General features: G+C 32.6%; 1 protein-coding gene across 3 annotated transcripts in view; it reads left to right on the top strand.

Moving 5' to 3' along the window:
- The first annotated feature begins 1,634 nt into the window (after nucleotides 1-1,634).
- The window catches only part of LOC136971675 (stress-activated protein kinase JNK-like), a 75,266-nt gene continuing 56,148 nt past the window's right edge, over nucleotides 1,635-20,752 (top strand). For 2 of the 3 annotated variants that reach the window (XR_010880200.1, XM_067266145.1), the window contains exons 1-2: nucleotides 1,635-1,820; nucleotides 19,619-19,780. The gene's annotated coding sequence lies outside the window, so the exon portion shown is untranslated. The remainder of the gene's footprint in view (nucleotides 1,821-19,618; nucleotides 19,781-20,752) is intronic. The other variant, XM_067266146.1, reaches the window with a different exon arrangement.

Below are 20,752 nucleotides of genomic sequence, written 5' to 3'. Positions count from 1 at the left end.
CATACACAGGCATTAAATATTTGTCCTCAAAATAGTTAACTAGCACACACGCGACAGTCTGAAGAGTATAGTATTCACTTACACTAACTTATACTATCTTAAAACTAAGGAAAATGGAAGAATAGAAGAAATAAGGAAAGTTAAGGAAAGTAATAGAAATACCCGGGTTTTCTTAGCGATGTGCTCTTTGGTAGGAAACAACTTCGGATCTCCTTTTTTGTTTGTAGCCCTTTCGTCTATAATCTTTTTCTTTTGGACTTAGTCGTCTTTCGACGATGATCTCTCTCTGAAATTCGTCGTCTTCGATCGTCTTTCTCCCTTTCTGAAGCACTGACTTTTTCACTTCCTACCTCTTCGGGATTCCAACCCAGAATTGCACTCTGTCTGTCCGTTTTGCTTCAGGGCCCCACTCCCTCCTTTGTTCTTACTATCAAAGGAAAGATAATCCTCTCCAAGGGCAAAAGAGTCAGACAAAGAAAGTTCTAGAAAGAGTTAAGAACAAAGAAACAAAGAAAATCTAAAACTAATTCAATATAAAATATACAGAATATACAATATCATGGCCGACGGCCACAGGAGTATCTCCTAACGCAAACGCAAAACCTGTAGACCTATAAATTCCCATTGTTTTTCATCCGTCTGTCTTTCCTTAAATTAATCTTGAGAACGGTGTTAGAAAACTAAAATTCAACACTAGATTTGAAAAGACTGGAGGTACGAGGCCGCGATTAACTATATAAGTTTAAAACCTATTCACGCATGAATATTTTTAAAGATAATAATGCTCACTATATATAACGCGGACTCGGAAAGCCTTGTCTAAAGATTTCTGGATGGCCGAGACTGTTAAGTCTAGATTATCATTTTGTATGCCCGGAATTGAATCTGGAAGAGAAACCCAAGCACTTTTTATGGGTACACGTCGGGCTCCGCCCCTTACCATCATGCCACCTCCATTGTCTACATGGCCGAACTCACAATAAATATTTCTTTTTTATAACTCCGTCCTGTGGGCACTAAGAGTGTTTTTGGCAACTCCAGTATAGATTAATCCGGGCCTATGAAGAGGCGGCCGGTGACGGACCACTCCGAAAACTTCTCGGGGTTTTTCGATCTTCTGGATTCGACTCCGGTTTGCCCATAGTGATTCCTGGCACCCTCGATACAAAGTTAATTACAAAAAAATTCTACGGGCTCATTTTGGTTCCCCTAAGACCAGCACCCGGGACATGTGTCCACTTTCTCCCCATTAGTTACGCCGTTGCATATTCCAAGCATAAAATAAAGTATAAGAATAAATTATTAATGAATAAATAAATATAGACCTATAAGTTAAATTTTCAAAGCACTTATTTCCCGTTAATATTTACCATTACTTTTACCCGTTAATTATATATTTTTCTCGAGCATCATCCGAAACGATTAACTATAAAACCGAAAATATTCCCATTAAATTTAACGAAATACAATAAATATTAATTCAAAATTTACGACGTTATATTCACTAAACTATAAATTTACAAAAAATAAAAAATAAAAAATAAAATACGAAGATGGCGCCATTTTACAAAATATATTTCCGTAAACAGTATATATATTTCGGTGACGTCGAGGCTGACGTCAGAAGGAGCGCAATATGTTTTGACGTCACGGTTTATTGTGTCCCATGATTCCATTGTCGCCGAAAGAGGGATTCGGATTTTAGAAATTTTGACATTATCGAGTGCGGATTTCGACTTTTGCGGAATAAAACTTTAAAAATAAGTAATCGAAAATACTCCGTTATTTTATAAAAAGGACCGAGATCGCAACTGACTGAGGTAATAAAGACGTTGAAGTATGATCGAACGTCGCTTAGTATAAGCTTGTGTTTTATATGTGGGAATTTAAGGAATTTATTTGCGCTACTTTCCAATTTTTTTACTTTAATTAAACGAAATGGATAAAGATAGAAATTATTACTTAGCATCGTGCATAAAATATCATTAATTATACTTCCTTTAGCACTTCTTTAAGCGACACCCTTTCGTCTTTCTGCACCGAAATGTATATATAAGTGTTCATCGTCTGTATCAAATTTGTTCAATTGAACACAATTATTGATTTTAAGTGCGGTGTTTATCAATTTTATCAATACAAATGAAATATTTAATGAGAAAAATCCACATAATATTCATTTAATATTCTATTATTTCAGATTTTCTTCTGTTTTCATTTATAAATAAAAGAGGAGAGAAGGGGGGAAGAGACATAAAAGCAAATTATCACTTATATTTTCCACCTTTTTATCTCTGCTGTATAAATTATTGATGATGATAATCAGTTTTCTAGACTTAATAAATCATTTAGAAAAAATAATCCATTTACTTAGTGCGAACGTGCATATTTAGGATGCCGAATGCATTTCCGAAATGGACGCATTCAATTAGCGGATGGAGCGAGATGCGAGACGGATAAAATCGTCTGGGTCCCGCTGGCGTAAAATATCTTCTTGGCATCCGTCTAGAGAAGAGATCGTTTGAGATAATATATTAATGTTTATTTAGAGTTCGTATGTGTGCCATTAAATAACGTCGATTGATTTTTAGTATAATCGATAGGTTCGTTTCTGTGCCGCGTTAAATCGGGGGTCGGATTTAGGCATTTCGAGGCCCCGGGCCGAACTTCGTGCCGGGCCCTTCGCCGATCTTTTACAGTTTACAAGTCAGTCGTAAAAAGGAAAGAATTAACGTAAATGCTACGCAAATTAAAAAGTAAAGGATGGTTTGTAAGGTCGGTTTGTAAAAACAATTTTTTATTACAAAATTCGACTTCGGTTTTCTTTTCTGTAGAAATTTCCGAGGCCCCCCGGAACTCCGAACCCCAAGCTGCGGCTTACTTCTAAACCCGGTCTTATTAGATGTAAAATTTTAAGAATTACCGTTAAACGAGTATCGACAAAGTATCGTTCCGAATGAATTAAACAATGTTTTATTTAAATTATTAATTTATTTTTACAAAAGTGATATGTATGATTTTATATGTATAATAATTAAATACAAATCTACGATTAATCTGATGCTTACAGTTTTTTATATTTAAATTCGTTTGTTGTAAAATTATATAAGACTTTAAATAATACAGTATTTTGATACTAAATCGGATACATTTCTACAGATAATGCTTCGGTTTAATAAATCATTCCAACTCTTTTAATTAAACTTGTATTTACTGTAATTCTAGAATTAGATATTTCCTACAGATAACAATTTTCTAACCTTTTAAAGCGCCGTTCCGATCGAGATAGTGCGTCAAGATATAGATTTTAGATTTTTATTAATTTTAATATTTAAATAGAATGAGGACATTAATTCTTAATCTATCTCTTAGATATAAAATAAATTTTAATACAAAACGAAAGCATTATAAGTGACAGCTAATTTCTCTTAATGGATAGATATTTATACTTAACGCACGATTAAAAATACATATTTGTCTGTTTGTCTGCATTCCTATCTTACTTTCATGACTATAGATGATATAATTTAAGTATAAAGGAAGTCGATTTAGAAAGATGATTTATTTATTACTACGAGATTTACAGATAAATGTTTAACATAGACGCGAATTTAGAATTTATAATTAACTGCCGGAATGCTTAGAAAACGAGAAGAAAAAATTATAATTCTTTAAAGATTTTATTGTTAAAAATAGCATTTCTTCATAATAATGAAATTGTCCTTTATTTATTTATTTCTTGAGCCATACTTTATAAATTTGGTTACGAAATTATGCTTAATTAAAATAATTTTTATAGTATTAGAGTAATTTAAATTGTAAGATCATAAAATTCGTATTTTTAGACAATGCTGTGTGTCTGATTTATTTTGTCTTATAAGATTTGAGGCAAAATTTAAGAATTACATTTGCTATACAACTATTGTTGCTAGTCATGTACGTTCCGACAGTATTGATGATTAAGTGGAAACTCCATTTAATCATGAATAATGTAAAAAAACAAAAAGAGTAGATCTCATTTTTGCTTCGTCAAGAAGCAAATATACTGTAAGATAGAGTTGAGTTGAATCAAAGTTTCTGGAATTTTCTTGAGTTTTATTGTATAATATTTATTTCAAATCAAAAAATAATTTATTCGAGAAAATTCAAGTACCTTCTTCCCTCGATTGGGCAGGTCACGGATTCCTGCCGAATAAAACTTGAGCTGCTTTAACGTGAAGAACATTGCAGGTGCAATTTGTCATCTTGTCATCAATTGCTGCTTTCCATCCAAGAAGTATTATAGAGATGGTAGTCAGATGGTACAGTGTCTAGACCAGTGTTTCCCAACCTCTTTGGATTAATGACACACTTTGAATTTAATACAATTGCTGGTAAGCCACAGCACTTATAGAGGCTTTAAAGAGTTGGTACAACCGATAATGCTTAGACAAACACAACTTTTGTTAGGGAGTTATGCTGATGCTGAAAATTTTGTGAATACCTCTTCCTCCCTTCAATCAGCGAGTGGTAAAAAGAAGACATTTTTAAAAAGCTTAACATGCTAAAAAATATTTAGTATTCACAACACTGAGGCACATGGATTGGTATATGGGGGGGTGAAGGAGAACCTCTCAGCCAAGATCAAGTAGCTTTTGCTGGGTCAACCTTGACACATGTGGTTTTGTATTATCAAGAAAAAAATGCACAGTGTTCATCTGTGAATGAACTGTGGACTGGTTATAACCAAGTGTTTTGCTCATTTCTCGCATGGATCGGCTTCCACCAGCTGCCACAGTTCATCATCCAATAGGATGGAAGACCTACCTGAGTGTGGCTTATCTTTGTCTTATATTGCTTGGCTTTAAATTTATTGAACCACTTGTTTGACTTTGAGACAACATTTTTTGTCAAACAGTCGCACCGTACAGTAATAAGATTCAGCCGCTTTTATACCAAATTGATAATCATAAAGCACATATGTGCAAATTTGGTCATGAGAAAGCATTTGAAAACTTGACATACTTAAAGATTTGGTTTTGTCACACAGAATTTACCATAAGCCCTGGTCACACTATGCGATTTCCAGCCGCGCAGGAGACTGCAACCACGACGGCTGTTCCCGTTAACTGGTAATCCCCCTCAAAAACCGGTGCGACTGCAACCGCGACTAGAAACAAAAAGTTTGTTCTACTCGCGACGGTTGCAAACGCGCATCCAATCAGAAAACGTCTTTGTGCCACGTCATACTTTGTGCGGTATATTTGTCAACATATCTTGATTATAACATTTGTATTAACTCAGTTTCAGTACATTTAAATGCTATATTTGATATAAGTCAAATCTGAATTTATAAAAGTTATTTGTTAGATTTATTTTAAAAAGTTTGATTACTTTTAATAATATACAATTGAATAAAATAAATGCTTATATAAAAGAAAAAAATATATCGATTATAAATGAATTAAATCATTAAAGCTTTCCTCTAAATAGCATCCAAAACTTCTGGGATAATGACTGATATCGAATTATGGGCCACTCTAAATTGATATGCCAAACTACGAAACGTTTCGCCTAAATTATATATAAGTATAAACTATATTCATACGGATATATCCCCTATAACTTTCGGCATCCGAAAGCCTTAATTCATTCATCAGTTGGTGAAAGCACAATTGTTTAGCCCGTTGATTTTTATTTCACCAAGTTTTAACCCAGCATGAATGTTTTTTCTTATTTTTCTCTTCATATATTCTCGCCAGCTCTAACAAAATTAGCACCTTTTTTCTTTTATTCATTCCAGAAAAAGAACTGCTTGCTATTTTAATAAGAAAAGTAACTAAAATTCCGTAAATACTCTGAAGTAGAACGTAAAATGTCGGTAAATTCACGGAAGTAGACAAAAACAACCTACTGTAATTTTATTGGTTTATTATAGGGTCAGGTGTTCCAAGTTGCAACGTTAACGAACGTGTGACCATGAGAAGACACACGTGACTCGCGCTTGTTGCGGTTGCAGTCGCCTGTGTGGCTGGAAATCGCATAGTGTGACCAGGACTATAAGAAACTTATAGATGCCATCTGTCAGAGAACAGCTTCAAATATTCTAGAGAGGTCTAAAACTTCAGAAACTTTTACATCAACCCAGTAGTTATAATACTGACCATAAATATTTGTGAAATTTAGTTTAATTTAGAATTAAAAATTTTAATGGTAAATTATATCTTTCTATGGGGAAGGATATGGATTGATATATGCCCAAAGCCACCAGTGGCCCAGTGGATAAAACCACTGAATGTTGGTGGTTGGTCGTAGGTTTGTGCCTTGCCATGTGGAGTTTTCCGGGTTTCCTTTACATTAGTAGCACCTAAATAGGGGCCAGTTTTCCGTAAAAGACCTCCCGGGAGGCACTCCCCTCTTACGGATTGCCCACGTGTACCAATAAAACCAAACCAGACATATGCCTATACAAAACTCCATTACAAAATACAGGCATTGTGAAATGAAAATAAAGGACAAATTAAGTCCTTTCTCATTTCAGTAAAGACCAGAACAGTTAGCAAAAATAAAAGATTGTCCTTTCAAATAAAGTATTCAACCCTACTATAAAGTGACCAGATATATTATATTGAGACAACTTGTACAGCCAGAATAGTCCACTGTTTTTATACCTCTGTTATTGTAGTATTGAACTTATTCTAATTTGTTACCAAAACATGTGAATGTGAAGGGCTATGTGAATATGATTTGTTTTGCTGGTATTCAGAATTTGTTAGACATTATCTCTTCTGATTTGGGGCTGAAATTCTCTTGTTTGGGTCCAAGATTTTTCTTATACATAGTAAACCACAATTTTTCCTGTAGAATATCCATGAAGAATGAAAGAGTGTTAAAAATTTTCTGTTGGTAACAATGTGGAATCCTGTTTTCTGAAAGCGTTTTGTTTCCTTTGCGTGTTTCAAATTTATGTTTGAATGTTCAAAACTAAAACACTTTTTATTACCTCGATATATAGCAAGGATTGCCACCCGCCATGTTTTCACTCTTCACTAATAATCACTAGAGAGTAAAATTAATGCAAACGATTGTTGTAGATTGGGCTGTAGAAGAAAATATACACAAACCTGTCAGTACGCATAAATAGCTAGACATGCTAAATATTTATATTTATTTTTAATATAAGTAAATGTCAGCATACTGCGTGTCAGTTAATAGTGCCTGGCACAACATTCAAATTGATCGCTAATAGCTATTAGATATGACGGCCTATATTAGCATTACTGTAGAATTTAGGATTGGAGTAATAGTAAATGTTAACTATTAGTTTCCCACTATTTACAACTTTTGTAGCACAGCTGGTTGCTTTTTTAATAGCTTTGTTACCTTAATAATACTAATCACATATATATATCTGTAATTATCCCAGTATTAATAGGGATGATTAAAAAAATAGTTCAAAAAATCCACATTTTTTGGGGATTTACCCCATCATGTTGGGGTAAATACTGTGAAGGACAATTGTAAATCCCCCAGCAGTTCATGCTTACAACTCTGCATGTGGCAGGAGAAATTGTAAATGAACATGAATCTTTCAGATGCAAAATGTACAAAATTGGGCAATTTTATTCCACCAAACAGATGAAAAGCCGTACAAGAAAACTGCATCGATCAGAATATGCTCAAATGAAATAATGCGATTAAAAAAAATTTATTTTTAGCCTATAAAAATCAGACTAAAAGGGAAAGCCACAATTTTCTATGTGCATTTTTTAATAAACTCAGTGAGTATTTACATAGGTGCTGATCAGTAATCATGTAACTATTATTTTGTAGATCTCAATACTCTTTATAAGCACAGGTAAAGCTGTTTGTGTGTATAGGCAATACACAAGGAGGAAAACTTGAAAAGAAATACATGAAGCATGCAATGCCATAATGTTGTAAATGCCAAAAAACAAACTTTTCAGGAGAGAGAAAAAACACTTTTTCTAATGAACAAACTTTAATCAAATGCTATAAAAATTATTTTAACAATTTACACTTTGGAATAAAACATTGGGTTTAATTTCAAACACCTAAGTATGATAGTAAGGAAACAAAAAAAGTTTAAAAACAGGGTTAGAGCCATAACGTTGTAAATGCCAAAATTGTGCAAGTGCATAAAGTTGTAAATGCCAAAATTGTGCAAGTGCATAAAGTTGTAAATGCCAAAAACAATTGCAATCATAAAATTAATGTTTCTACAGCCGAAAAACAGTTTTGAATACCAAAAACTTACATTTAAATTATTAAACACAATTTACAAATTCAATATCAATTTTAACATTAAAAACTAGCAATAATCTATTAGTGACTGCTTCCTGGCTTCAACAATGTTGGGCCCACATTTTTGGTACTTGAACTGGGCTGTGATCTTTATCAATTGTAATATAATTATGATAAATAAAGGAAAATATAAACAATAAGGTATTAATTTAGTGTAATAAAAGTTAAAATGTATTTAAAAACTTCAAATTTGAAAGATTAATGGAAGTCCAAATATCATTTTGAAATATCAAATAATAAGGTGATACAGGTTAACTATTAATAAACTGGCATTCAGTTATCCAGTTCTGGATAAAAAACTCACTGCGTTACAAATTGGAACAACAAAATGATGTAAATGTAAACCGTAATATTTTACATGCCAAAAGTCACGTGGCTTGCACTTTGGCACTTAAAACGTTATGACTTGCACATAAATTCATCTTCGAAATATAGCCACTTAGAGTGCCACTATCGCCACAATGTTTTTTTGTAGGAAAAAACATTGCATTTAAAATTCATTTCTTCAATAAAACGTATTTTGAGAAAAATGGCATTTACAACCTTATGGCATTGCACGCTTCACATATGTAATTAATAAAAATAGTTTGCCTGAAGGCCAACTGCAGTGTTGTGTGATTGGTAACACCTGCAGTTCCTGACTTGGATTCCATTCTCTTTTCATTTTTTTGTTTTTTTTTAAATATATATAAAAATAACTTACTACATTTAATTGAATAAGCACTTTTTAGTTTTGTTTTACTTTGCAGCAGTATAAATTTAATATTTTGTCTCTAGTTAAAGTCCAGCATGCTACTTTTTTGGCTGCCATTTTCATATTGCGGACTTATACATTTCCACTGTTTTCTGTTTGTCTGTCCTTCATTAATCTCAAGAACAGAGTTAAATAGATGAAAATTTGAAACAAGATTAGGAGCCTTTGTTCCCTAAGCGTTTCCATATCTTATCTTGATTTTTCTATCTCAATTAACTATATACAAACTTATGATCTGGACCAGAAGTCATGTTATTTTTAAAATTAAAATATGATTGAAAATTGCATCCTGGCATTGCGACAATGTCACAATAATACACAATAATTCAATTGTTTTTAATCTTTATTTTCTTTCTATATTTCTAGATTCTAAACAATTGCTTACGGAATTTGATTTGTGAATTATGAAAAGTAGAATTACGTTTGTAGAATTATCATTGTTTAACAATTCTAATTGTATTTTTGTATATATACTTTCGCACCTAACAAGATAAAATAACAAAGAACAAAAGATAAAATATAAAAATAGCAGATTAGATTTTAACTAGAAAGAAAATATTAAATTTATAAGAGATCCCTTCTTTATGTATGTATAAGGTATTTCGAAATAAAAATATATATCAGGTATTCATAGTTAAATAAGCCTATTCTTAACCATCACTGTAAATATGGTCAAATTTGTATTCATCTATTAATTACCCTATCTCTGCTTTTGGTGTGGAGAAATTGTAAATGAAGAAAAACACAAACACTACAAATTTTAGGAATCGGTTAATGTTACCCTAGGTATACAAAATGGCGGCTCGTCTCCGATTCCAGCAATCAGAAGACAGGGAACAGTGGGGACGCACGTCCTAACCTAACCTAACCTAACCTATTCTAATACTGTAATTTGGTTGCTAATAATTATGGTAATTTATTAGAATAGGTTAGATTAGGTTAGAACGTGCGTCCCCACTGTTCAGTCTTCTGATTGCTGGAATCGGAGACAAGCCACTATTTTGTATACCTAGGGTAACATTAACCTAGGAATCAAAGCTTCTTATTGGATAAAACATTTTTCAGTACCTCTCCATCCTATAATCAGACCCAAATATTCAAAAAATGGATTCAAATTTCCATTTTTCTGATATTTGGATTTGATTATAGGATGGAGAGGTCTTGAAAAATGTTTTATCCAATAAGAAGCTTTGATTCCTAAAATTTGTAGCATTTGTGTTTTTTCCTGAAGTCACGTGGAGTCATTATACGCAGAAATCATATCTATGAATAAAGAACAAGTCAAAAAATTTCCAAATCATAGGTCTCCTACAAAAATTGTCGGCATGGCATATTCACAAAGTTTACTAGAAGTTTGACTATTTTGGCTTTAATGTTTTCATTCTTAAAGTTGAGTGTGATTATAGTGATAGAAAATTACATATCTAAACTCCAGCATACATCAAATGGTTTGTGAAGGAAGCAAGTGTTTTTGGTGCAGTTAAGCCATCGTCAACAGGTTACGACTGCCTTTCGAACATAAAACATTTAAATGGAATGTTTTCTTATTTCAAAACTTGGAATGTCGTGCATACCGGAATTGTTTAAACGATAAGGTTGCGTTCTGATTGGTCGGTTGTGTTTGTTACGTACTTGGCCTTGGAGTGGGTATCTGAAGCTCAAATAAGGCCGAAATATATTTGTTTTGCCAAGTAATTAACTGGTTTGCATTGTTCCAATATTTTGATATTTTATAAAATGACTGTGAGCAGAAAGTTACTGGTTAATGAAACTTTACATTTAATAAATGATAGGTCTGGATCAGAAATATAGTTTTGATGCTGAAATTGAAGACAATGTAGCCAATTTGAGCTGTCTTGATGTAAACCCTGTACTATTGTGAGCTTTGATGTTTGATTGTCTTGAAAAGTGCTTTGAACTCTCACGTAAGACTATCAGAATTGAAAATAAAATCTCCATTTAACCCAATCCAATGTATATCTCATGCTGTTGAATTGCCCATTGAAAGCATAACATTTACTAGTATGCAGTTTAGAACGGCCCATATCGGACATTAAAATGTTGCTTTCCTGTTATACTTTGTTGTAAATGTAATTATAAAAGACGTAAAATGAAGAATGGAATACTATGAAGGAACTACTGAACTTCATATATTGAAGATAGAAATGCCTATCAAATGAGAGAATTTTTATTATTATATTGATTCATTTTTGTTTTATTTGTCAAGTAATAATAATAAATTTTAAAATTAACTTAGTAAAAAACACTAAGTAGAAAATAAATTTAATGTCCATAATATCTAATGATATGAATTCAAGAATCAACTGTTTAGCTCTTATTTTCTGTAGAGAAATATAAGTGTAATTCAGACATTTATAATTAAAAATCAAAGCTGAATGCTATGAGTACCTGTGCAAGAAACGACTATAGGTAATGTGTTCAAAAGTATGCTTGGTTATATGACAAGAATTAATAGACTGTAATGGTCAGGCTAGCCAATAGGATGCAAAGATGCTATTTTGTTTATCTAATTACTATAAAATGTTATGTGAAAATTTATTTTACTATTGTCTACAAATAAACATCAAACATAACATCAACCATCTTATAGAATCATCATAAGTAAATTTCCAGTATGTTATCACCTTTAGAACAACTAATGTTTTCAATCCTTCATCTGGATCTTCATCATCAAGTCAACTGTTCTAGAATCTGAATGTTTCAAACATCGTCACAAATGTTATGTTTTGTAAATATCCATTTTTTAAATGCATTCTGTTTATCAGACGTGTCTCCGGGTTTAAATTTGTTGCATGACGTCATTATCGTAAAGTGCAGTACAAAAATATTATGAGCAATTTAAACAGATATTGCTTCAAAATTTATTTTAATGTTATAAATGCATTAGATTGTGGTTTTAAAGTAATACCTGCCATGCATAGGTCAGTCTTTTTTCTTCTTTGAAATTAATACTTCTCCTTTGTTTTTCGGCCTTATATCTCTAGCGATTCCAAAGCCTTAATGTTTTCCAATTGTTTGGTTCTCCTAATGATGGTGGCATTCTGTAGATTGGCCACTGGATGTTGCTGTCTGCAGTATAAATGGGCAAGGCAGTGGAGAGATTGTTGTGGCTGATGTAATTATATTCAGCTAATTTTTTTTTGTGGAGAACATGTGGTAGAACTGCTGTATTCCAATACCCGGGGGACTCTTTGGTCTGTTACGGAATGCGATATACTCCCGGTCACTGGAGTTGATTGGCCATATCCTTGGCATTGTGTATTAAGTTGTATATAGTGGGGTTGAGTACGTATGCTATTTTGGCATTCTTATATTCCACTGTCTCTTTATATGTTTTTCATATTATGATTATACTCCACTACTATACAGCAAGTATTGTTATCATGGTTATTATTTCTGTTATCACTTTCTTCTTCTTCTGCATTATCCGTATCTAATATGCAGGTGCTGAGTAACTGTAGCATAACTGAACCGATATTGGGGAGGTCCAAGTTAGAATGTGTAAATCTATTACCCTTATACTGCTGTGAATGAAAAGTAAACTTTTAGATGCTGTATATGTTATTGTCAATGTTGTGAGTGTATGAAATCATGTGAATAGTTGGTCATTCACAGTATTTGCATATTGTTGGGCAATAACAAATAGACAGGTTGGGGACAATATTCACCACTCTAGTGGATATTTGACATACCTGTAGCAATGCATTAAAATATTAATGTTCAGTGCCGCTTGGACAAAAATGTGAACCGTCATGGTAACTGTTGCACTCAATGTAATGTATAGTCTTTCCAACTTAGACGTTGTCAAAACAGAGTAACCCACCACTACTAAACCTTTGTGTTTATGGACCAGTATTTTTTGTGAAATTAAGTAAAAAATAGTTATAAAATGGAGTTAAAATGTTTTTAGACTGAGTTAATAAGAAAAATACAATACCAAAAGTTTGGTTTTAATCATTAAAAAATTGGTTTGTAGTCCATCTATAAAAATCCAATGAAAATTGCCCCATTTTCTTGGGGCAATTTTTATTGCCAGTCTGTAACACTGTGTTTATATAATAAAGGACAATGAAAGTAATAACATGTTTTTAAAAGACCTTTTAAAGATGTTTTTAAATAGTTTTATTAATACAATATATAAAATTATGAAATTTTAAAGGAAATATCATGGATAATGCTGGTCTCCAGATCACATTTTAAGTAGCACAACAGTCTGTAACTCTCTTTATTAGGGGGTTACAGACATTTAACATTCAGTGACAACACTTCCAAAATTAATGTGTCTGAAAAGATTTAAAAAGTACATGTATATTTTTTATAGTAATCTCTTATTTTCATTAAAATGAATACTTTTTAAGTAAATTATTACTGCCATGCAGCAGGTATAAAAAAAATAAAATATGCAGACATAGGTAGTTTGTCATAAAGTAGACGGAAGATCAACTGATTTTAAACGTATTCTACCACGCACGTAACATACTTGTTACTTTGAACTGGAGTTCACTTCTCAGCAAGTCTCCTTGGCTAACATGTCTAACTACATGTTTGAAATTTATGCCAACACGATGTTAATTTACAGTGAAGCTTAATGTAATGGAAGAGCTACTTGTCACCTTTATCAAGAGTGTTTTCTGCATCATGTTGTTCCAATATGCATTGTTTTTGCCATAGTTAATCAACAGCTGTGCAAAACACGTATCTTCATAGCAAACAAACATTTGAGAGAGGATGGATAGGACAAAACGGTCCAATATTTTGGCCTCCGCAATCACCAGATTTAATGCAGCCTGATCTTTTCTTTTGGGTCTACATGAAAAGTCTTATTTACAAGACCTTGTAGAGTCACAGAAACATATGCCGTCTTTAAGATGGCATTAAGAAGCAGCATTAAAATAAATAGTTACTTGATATTTGTTTTATAGATAGTCATAGATGATTTGACTATTGTTTTTGACTGTTCTATGCATAATGTATTATGATTGTGAAAAGTTAATCACATGACTTAATACATTTTCTAACCCAACTGAATATTTTTTCTATGGTTTTCATAGTCATTACATAGTTTATTTCCTCATATGTATTTGTTTACATAACTTATATACATATATATATTAGTTTGATTCCTATTACGAAACTATTACTTTGAAAATATGGTTTGTTCCATTGCTGTATGATATTTATGTAGATCTGAATAACATCAAAATATTTTCTTTTCCTTTGGAAAAAGATAATCTGAAAGGAAGATAGAATAGACAAGCTGACACAAGAGTATCTGACACCCAAGACAAGGAAGATTTAGGTGCCCCTATACATTGTCTATATACAGGGTGGGGCATAATGGAGTCCCACATTTACGAGGTGAATTAAAAAAAAACAAAACGGTACAAGAATATCGAAAAAACTTTTTATTTATTCAAAGTAGATGTAAGAAAGTTTTTTTGGTTAGGTTTTAAAAATGATGTCATTAAATCTTTACAGCTGTGCCTCCTAGAGGTATTGTGTGGAGTAGCAATGAAGTGCATTTTCATCTGTCTGACACAGTGAACAGGCAGAATTTTCATTATTGGGCAGCTAAGGTACAGTAAGGAGACAACTACATAAGTTATACGTAGGTGTACGAATAGAGTTCTAAGGTTCCAAAAGTAGCCACAGTTCTGTGGAAGATTCTCCTGGCATTCACAGCAGTCTCGGCCATAGAAAATCGTCCACTGAACTGTGGCTGTTTTTGGAATCTCATACACTTGTGTGCAACTCGTAGTCATTGTATTGTCAAAATTACTACAATATTGCTCATCCTCTCAACTTTTAATGGCATTTTTCTTGTTTTCTATTCAAAGTGACTTGCGTGTGTATATATGTATATTAGGGTGTCCCTTATTTTTCAAATATTTTTTATCCTAACATATAGGGCCTAGTTTTGTTTATATTACCTTAAATACTCCCACAAAAAATTTCAGCTCATTTTGATCACTAGAACCTGTGCCGACTTGCATCGAATCATTTCCATATGTATGGTGCTAGAGAAGTGACACGTATTCGCTTCGTTCACCACTCTAACACAATTTGTTGGGCTACTAACATGCGTATAGTTTTTTTTGATGTCAGTGGAATTATGAAGCACTAAAAAACATATTTTCTTAGTCAGAGAGGTAAACCACCAAATCACGGGTGCGAAGTTACCGTCAAATCGGCAAGTACTCGCAGTTTTGCTTTTTAACATTCGCAAAGTTAAACTAACTGTGAGTGAAAGCATAAATCTTGTAATACACGAGTGTATCATATTTTGGGAAAAAGCTAGAATACCTAAAAATCTATACCTAACTGTGTCAAGAAATTGGTGGATATTTATCAGGTATGGAGACTCTCCATATGTCTTCAAAAAAAAAAAAAACTATATGTGTTAGTAGCCGAACAAATTGTGTTAGAATGGTGAACAAAGCGAATATGTGTCACTTCTCTAGCACCATACGTATGGAAATGATTCTATGCGCGTCGGCACGGGTCCTAGTGATCAAAATGAGCTGAAATTTTTTGTGGGAGTATTTAAGGGTAAAATAAACAAAACTAGGCTCTATGCGTTAGAAAAAAAAATATCTGAAAAATAAGGGACACACTAATGTATATACTGTATTTCTATATTTATTTATAATATTAAACAGTATTTTACCAGAACTAAAACACATCAAAGATTTAATAGTCTGTCTTTTCTTTATGAGTAAGGCATTAGGTGAATTGACCAGATTCACCTAATGATAAACAGGCTCTGGTTGTATGAATTGAAATATAAAAGTTAGTCAAAAATAAATAGAAAAAGAATAGTTGATTTTTGTAGGGGTAAATGTAATAAATTACAATGCACTTTCTTCAAAATGATAATCATTTCCTATCATTCATTATTACAAATGTCTATATCATGACTGGAAGTAATCCCAAAAACTCGTTTTGGACATTTATCAGATAGCTTCTAGCTCAGAACTTTCAACTTCTTTACTGTGATGTGAAATGACATTACAGAAGACCTTTAAGTTGTAGAAGAAACAAAAATCTACTTGAGATGGATTAGAAGGCAGCCATGGATGTACAGAAATTCCATTTTTGAAGAAATATTGTTGGACTATGGAGATTTGACTTGCAAAACAGATGTGATGCATCTTAATATTATTTCAGAGGATCTTATATACGAACTCGTGTAAAATACCTCGTGTATGTGTGTGTGTCAGATCAATTATTGATTGCTGACGGTCTTGTCTAATTTTCTCCTGAATTCTAGCAATAACCTTAGTATTAAGTAATGACTCACATGCTGGTCTGCCTGCATGTGAGTCATCTTCCACATCTTCATTGATTTTTTTGTACCGTTCTTACACTTAAGTCCTTGACATAGTATTGAGGTTGAGGCCGAAGTTTTAAATGCAAAAACGTGTATGTCGGACGTTCGGCACCGCTTTCTCGTAAGCCTAGAAGTTTGATGATGGCATTTGGAATGTCAAGCACGATTCCACTGACTTTCCAAACGCCATTGTCAAACTTCTAGGCTTATGGGAAAGTGGCGCCGAACGTCCGACGCACACGTTTTTGCGTTGAAAACTTCGGCCTCAGCCTCGCTATTAATACAATAGTAACTGTTGTATCCAGCAAATGTTAGGCTTTTAATAAATTTCTTAATTTAAGTTTTTGAATGAATATCAAAAATATGGAAATTTAAACTGAGTAGGAATAGTACAGTGATGGTTAAACGTATGTTTCTACCAAATTAAAAAGTTAGGGTAGGCTACAATAAAATTACATTAAAATGTTACGTTAACTGTATTTTATATGCATTTATTGCATTTTTAAAACAATGTATAATTTACATGAAAACAAAAGGATAAAAATATACAAACACTGTTACATTATTTTAAATATAACAAGCAAGCCTAGGGTTACTGTAACCAAATCATAAAAACAAGACCACCTAAGGAAAGTTATGGTAAAATACTGACAAAATAAGTATTCAATTTTTACCAGTTTTATTTTATAATGAAAGAAAGAAAATATAAAAATACCTGATGTGTCTTTTAAGCAAACTCTTTCGGCAAAGAAAAGAACACGAATTTGTTGAAAACAAATTATATATACTTAGCAAGTACTTTCAATAATGTATAATAGAGCAGAATAATACTTAATGTTACAAAAATGAAATGTTCTTATTGTTTTTCTATTGTAAATGCCTGAAGTTACTCTCCTTACCTATGAATATTTAAAAGAGTTCTTAAAAATTTCTTTAGCACGATGATCTTGTAAAAGTTGTCTAATAGTATGAATTAAGAACAAAAAGTTATCCAAAGAGTTAATAATAGCCTTTAAATAATTCTGTTATTGGGTCTTCGATTAATTCAATGTCAGTTTATGGTTTATGATTGTATAAAAGGTTATTTAAAATTAAAAATAGTGTTAGAATAGTTTCTCATATGTGCTCAAAAAGAAACTGGATTTGGTTGAAAAATATTTTAATGCTCAACTAATTTAAATTTGGTCTTCTTCACCATCTTCAAAGTAGTTCATTCATGCATTTATACAGCAAATCTTGCTGTTTCTTTCAAGCCTCAAATGCTCCATGAAAGTCATTATTTCAAAAATTTCAATGCATCTACTGTGATTTGGACTAGATCTACTGGACTATCAAAATACTATCCCTTGAGCTTCGGTTTCATTCTGGAGAACAAAAATAGTCACATGTGGCTAAATCTGGCAAGTTAAGAAGGGTTTGAGAGGACTGTAATGTAGTTTCTTGCCAAAAATGCTTGCATTTTGAAAGGCTATATGTACAAGAACACTGTCATGACAAAGGATCCAAGTTAGGTTTGCCAGTTCTGATCTTTTGCAATCAAGACCCTAATGCAATTTCTTGGAACATCACAGTAAAAGTCTAAATTTACTATCCAACCGGGAGGACAAATTCCTGGTACGTCGTAAACCCTTACGGTCGAAAAAATGATTAACACGCTTTTGCCATTTTGGGTCTCAAACAAACTGTGGTCTTACCAATTGCTTCATTGCCATAGCCTTCTCAATGCATCTCCAGGATCTCTGGCTGATCTCTCAGCTTTAACTCAAAATTCACCTCTTGCTCTCTTTGCTCACTTTTAAAGTGATTGTCAAATAGCAGCATGACACTAATAATATCACAAAATCATGTGTAGCAAGTGTTTTGGTTTGGGAAACTCAACTCCACTTGGCAGAATAAATAGAAGCGAAGATTTGAGTATATTAAATCAAAACACAATTTGATATACCATATTTTTTGCCTTAGATGTACTTTTTCTGTACCTAAAATTTATTTAAAAATTACGGTGTCCTGTATTCCGAGTGTATCTTATACTGTAAAGAATATTTTTCCCCAAAATTCTACTTGAAAAATGTGGTGTGTAATACAATGGTCTGTCATTATAAGGCAAAAAATATGGTAAACAAAATTTTATCAAATGTATAATTTATAGTTTATTATATTTATTTCAGTGAATATAATAACTAATTATTATTTTAAAATAAAAAAACATTTAACCCTTTATTTAATTTAGTGTAGTTTGATTATTACATAAAATTCGTATGTTTTAAAGTAAACTTCGTTTATTTTTACATCGGTTATACAGGCTGTCTCACAAATACACTTACAAATAATCTCAGGAATGCGTTCCTCGTATACAATAAAAATAGCTTATATTGGTGTCTTTCGACCCTTTTCTCGCCTCAGACTGGTAAGATTATGAATAATTTTACGTGGATCAAGTAATTATAAGTGACTATACATATGCATATTTATTAAGCTTATTTACGTTTGTCTAGAGTAACTGTACGTAACAAAGTACCTAGAGTAGCTCTATATTACTGTTTAAATGACACCCGTAATCAATTATGCCAGCTTCAATACAGTCAAATATCTTTCTGTAGATCGGTGAAATTTTTTCGTGGACCGGCGATTGAAAAACTGATTTATATCAGTGTTTTTCACGGATCCGAAAGTGCTCGGTTTCCGAGTTTTGAAGGACACACAGCTAACTGTTCATATCACATTACAAGGTCTGCCTTAGTTTCTGAGTTGTTATAAGGAATGTCTTATCTATGCAGGTGGTTTCCTTCGTCATAAGGTGCTGACAGAATCTGGTGGTTTACCATTCCGGCATGTACTCAAATCAAGACCAAGCAGATAAAGCACATACGTGCTTGCTCTTGATTTGAGTACGTGTCGAAATGGAAAACCATCAGATTCTGTCAGCACTTTATGACGAAGGAAACCGCCTGCAGGAGATAAGACATTGCAATAATAACTCAGAAACTGAGCATTTCTATTCCTATAAACTATTTTTTATTGTCTACATATGAGGTACTCATTCCCGAGGTTATGCCGTGTATTTTTGAGACACCCTGTATAAAATAGTTCATACAAGAAAGCTTAAAAGTTTAATTTTAAAGTGTAAAGTTATATATTAATTTTTAAAAATAAATAAATTTGTAATTTATCTTACATTTGACAAAATAAGAATTAAATTATTTTAAATATAGGTAACTTATTCATGTGGGACCTTGGCTACAAATTCCATCTATTGACTAATTATTTCATAGAAGTTGTTCCAATATTTATCCTGAATAGAATGGTGATAACTTGAATACTACTAATAATAAAGTTTAAATCAGATAAATCCATCTGGTACAGTTTAATTGGAGGTAAGCTGATCTCTAATAATTATTTCAGATTGTGGATATATATATGTGTGTGCATTCATTTTTATATAGTTCAATAGTAAGCACTAGATCTGCCACAAACTACAGCTTTGCGAGAGAAAAATGCTAGCAAATGTGCACTAGCACACCCGACGACATCAAAGACCCCGTCCTTTTCTTCACTCCCGCAAGATTATCTCTTTGCTAGCACAGTGATACGAGCGAATTCTCGCCGTTCACAGAATTCATTGTGCTCATACCGTGCAGGAGCAAAGAAAGGGGCAGGATCTTTGATGTCATCGGGTGTGCTAGTGCACATTTGCTAGCATTTTGCTCTTGCTAAGCTGTAGTTTGTGGTGCTCTTATACAAGGTGATAAAGAAGATATAAACTGAAATAAAATTATTTAGTGTCATAAAATATGGAAGAACTTTTATATTTGAACTGTCTTTAATGAATGATAGGGTAGATGTACCAGTTTTGGCCAGTGTACCAGTTCTGGTCAGAAAACAAATTTAACTTAAAAACATAATCACCACATATTCAAATTCGTCCAATGAAACAAACTTTTATTGTTAACTGTTCACATAGTTAACAATAAAAGTTTGTTTCATTTGTGATTATATTTTTAAGTTAAATATGTTTTCTGGCCAGAACTGGTACTACACTGGCCAAAACTGGTACATCTACCCTATATCTGAATGATGCTAGTTAAACCCAATTTAAACTGCTTTTCGTGGAGTAAAAACTTTCTTGTAAATAGACAACTAGTTTATTCTCAGTTCCAAGTAATTTAACCCGTTCACTTACGGCTGTTGGGTGTGTTGTTACTTATAGTTTCAAGTAAGTTCAAGTCTTCAATGTGTAGAACATTTTCAAGTTAAATTATCTTTCCAAGTTTACAATATAGAGTTTTTCTTGTGGAATGAATAGCTTTCCTTAAGGCCGCCACACAGGTTCAGGAAATCCTTTGAGG

The sequence above is a fragment of the Centruroides vittatus genome, unplaced genomic scaffold, assembly GCF_030686945.1.
Source record: "Centruroides vittatus isolate TY-2023 unplaced genomic scaffold, ASM3068694v2 contig_2682, whole genome shotgun sequence".
Taxonomy (NCBI): Eukaryota; Metazoa; Arthropoda; class Arachnida; order Scorpiones; family Buthidae; genus Centruroides; species Centruroides vittatus.
This window is presented reverse-complemented; position numbering and strand designations above follow the sequence as displayed.